This window comes from Ambystoma mexicanum, chromosome 2p (genome assembly GCF_040938575.1).
Source record: "Ambystoma mexicanum isolate Mex_15411 chromosome 2p, UKY_AmexF1_1, whole genome shotgun sequence".
Classification (NCBI taxonomy): Eukaryota; Metazoa; Chordata; class Amphibia; order Caudata; family Ambystomatidae; genus Ambystoma; species Ambystoma mexicanum.
Window position 1 is genome coordinate 339,406,526 of NC_090923.1, and position 3,582 is coordinate 339,410,107.

The window sequence follows — 3,582 nt, forward strand, 5'->3', positions numbered from 1 at the left end:
TTGAGACTAGTAAAGCCAATGGTGACTTTACATGCCCTGGGAGACAGTAGTCAGCCCCAGGGTATGGAGTCTATGTTTGGGGGTCACTATGACACCCCTGTGTTACTGCACTGAGGGTGCTGTGTAACACACATACCAAAAACACATGAAGCCCTATGGAGTAAAAGACCCCATAGCCCATAAAACACATTACATATTCAAAGGACATCCTCAAATCATGCCTAAGAGTGGGAGAAAAAGAGTCTCACTCTTAGCAGGAGAAAAAAATAAACCCGAAAAATCCAGCAAAGCTGCTGGGGGACTCACTAGGTTTGGGAAATTAGCCTTAACAGAGAATTCTCCCTAACACTCTCCATCCCTCCAAAGACCCACTTGGAGTCAGACTTGGCACTTGTGGCACCAGACTCACTCACTCCCATAGGATAACATTGGGGATTGGACTTGTAGTGCATTGATGGGGACAAGATGGATGCCCACACATATTTCGGTTCCCAGAACTGCATGTGCGGTCTAGTCTTTTGGGTGTGGTTCAGCCCAGAGACACCTGGGATACCCAGAGACTATTTAAGCCACGGCCAGGCTAAGAAACATGTTTTGCGTTTTCTGCACCTGCAGCGTGACACTCACCGTGTTCGGATCGGTCTCCAGTAGGCCTGCATCTTTCTTCTGCGCTCAGCTCCTGCAAGAACAAGAACACTGTTAGGAACAGATTTACCTTGCAGCGCTTCTGCCCATCATTCATCGCTCCTTCTGTTCTGCGGGCATCTTCGGCTGTGTCATTCCCATCCCGGCACGCCGCTTCCTAAGGAAAAGGGAAAAGAACAGAAAAAAGGCATTAGTAAGCATTCTGCAAATCTTCACTTATATTTAAATACTGTACGAGCTTCAAACGCTTAGCTGAATCCCAGCCGCTCTGGGGGAACTCTGTCTCTGGAACTTCTCATCCATCTGCAAGAGGGAAAAGACACTCAAGGTTCACGTGGAAACATCTAGAGGCGCTGCATACCACGCTTACCCACCGCATTTGTTCTTCATAACCGGCATCCATGCTGAAAACGTTGCGGCACCTAAAAGACACAGAAAAATAACTCAGTTCAATGCAAGTACGAAAGGGGTGCATCGCACATCGCGCTCTCACTGACCTTCAGCGCTACTCATCTCAGCACCACGCTGCCATCCCCGGACGCCGGCCATCATCTAAGGAAGGAAAGGAACAAAGTTAGAGAACTGTTCAAAAGACTCGTTATACTTACCTGTCGGACTCTTGCCAGTGAAGTAACTAGGCAGCAACGAGCCTGCATCAATCAACGCACCCCTGCGCTGAAAGCAGGATGGAGAGCACACTATCCAAGAAAACAAGTTGAGCTGTGGATCAAAGGGAAGGGTTGGACCCCGGGGAAGAAGGGGTTCAAGCACACAGGGACATTAGGGAGTTAACCTCTTCCAATCCTGTGTCTCAGGCCCAGTCTCCAGTCGAATAGCCTCCAGGGAAGAGTTCGAGGTCGTAAGAGGTCAGAACAGGCTGAGTGACGTCCCCGTGGATACCAGGTGAGCGTTACATCAACATCCTATTCCTCTACTTCTTGATCGTCTACTCCGGCTACTAAATCCGCTGAACTTTCTACAGGCACGGAAGAATAATAAGCACTGCCATTAGGGTGCTGTCTTCCATCCCCCCCTGCTCAGCCTCTGTACCTGTGGCAGCATCCCTGTTTTCCATATCCACCTCAACCATTCTTGATAAAGGAGTTGTCCACTCTAACAAGAACCTGATCATATATCCACCTTCCTTCTTCTACATCCCTTCCTTGTTTTCTCCTCACATACTCCAGCTCTTCATCTCTTTGATGCCAAAGCAGCAGTACCTCTTCCTCCACTACTCTTAGCACTGTCTTAATTTTTTCCCACTCTTGTGTCTCTACCACTCTTCGCAGCCTATCCTCTATCATAGCAGGAAAAGGCCTAACATCTTCTTCCTCTCTCGTTTTCAATCCTTCATCCACCCTTCTCACTGCCGGTCTCACTCTTTCTCGCTCCTCCATCCTTCATCTATCTGGTAACCCAGCAGTTGGGGGAGGTATGCCCTTCTTGTTCTCTGGTTTCAATTTCTCTGTAGCCCTAACCATTGAAGGAGTTGTCCTTCCACTTTCCTCAAAATCCCAGTTCTTAGAAATCGTAACTGATGGAGGCATTACCTGTGTCCGTCTCGCAACCACTGGAGTGGCTGCTGGGGAAAATGTTGGTATGAACTCAGGGTCTGTGTACCTCTCTGTGGGCGATAAAGGATAGCACCCATATGGGGGTAGTGCAGAAGGAATTCCTGCACCCTCCTTTTTCGACCCTCCCTCCACAATTTCAACATTATGACTCTTCCCGCCTTTTTCAGACATCCTCCATAATTCCAAGATGTTTAACCACTTCTCTAACTTCGAGCCCTTGTGCTTTGTATTTAAAAATGTATGTAGGTTCTCCAATAACCCCTTATTATAGGCTCTCTTAATAGGCCAAGAATTATTCATTTTCCCCTTACTTTCCCACAACCACTCCCTGTGGTATTTTAGAATGTTCACCTTATAGCTGGGCAACACCTGGCATAAAAGATTCAATGGAGTTTCCATACTCCTCCCTAAGTTATCAAAACATAATTGTACAGAACAATGTTGAGCCGAACCCGTGGCTCGAAAAAATATTTTCACCCAGTGAATCCCCCCCTTTTTAACCTCAACCCCATTTCTAAGTTGTTCCCCTTAATCACTCACCATACTCATTTATACCACAATTACTTCACTCAGCTACTTACTTCAATTTTACTTCTCACTTTTGCACAAAAGACAGCATTTTATTTATTTTTTTAAACTTGCCGGAAAATATTTCTGAGATATCCCCACCACTCGAGCATAGGGTGGGCACAATGATTTCCACTACAGCACCTCTTCTCCCACTCTCTTTATCACTAGTGCCGTCTTCTCTACTACAACACTGTCTTTCCCTGACTACAGGAAGTTTCCCCTTCACTACTTCGACTAACCAAGAAAATCGAGGTGAGGGGCTCTGTCCACATGGCATATACAAAAGAATGTCAAGGCCTACTTCAGAAAGGAATCTACAGTTGGACTTACCCTAAGATACCACACCACCTTCAGGTGAGGGCTCCAGCCAACCAGACAAGCAAACTAAAGGGTATCAGGACAAGCCTCACACTGAGCGTACAGGGTAAGATGGCCCCTCACACCTCTAAAATAAAAAACTATGTAAAAAATATATACACGGGACTTACAACATATAACAGTTCAACTACTCTATCAAAAACATCCACTTTTCTAATCCCCGCAACCTCAACTAATTTCACACCCCAAGTCTACCCTTATCAAAAAAAACTTAAATCAAAGAACCCTTTTTGCCCCATTTACCCTCTTGCTTTAGACCCAAAATATCTACCCACATTAACGCAAGGTTCTCCGATGTGGTGCTCCATCAAATCATCCTGTACAGCTAGGCCAAGGTACCATGTCTTTTCTTTGGGGAGCAAACAAACCTTTAACCAATATGGCGCCCACAGACCTCTTTTCCACCATGCACGGA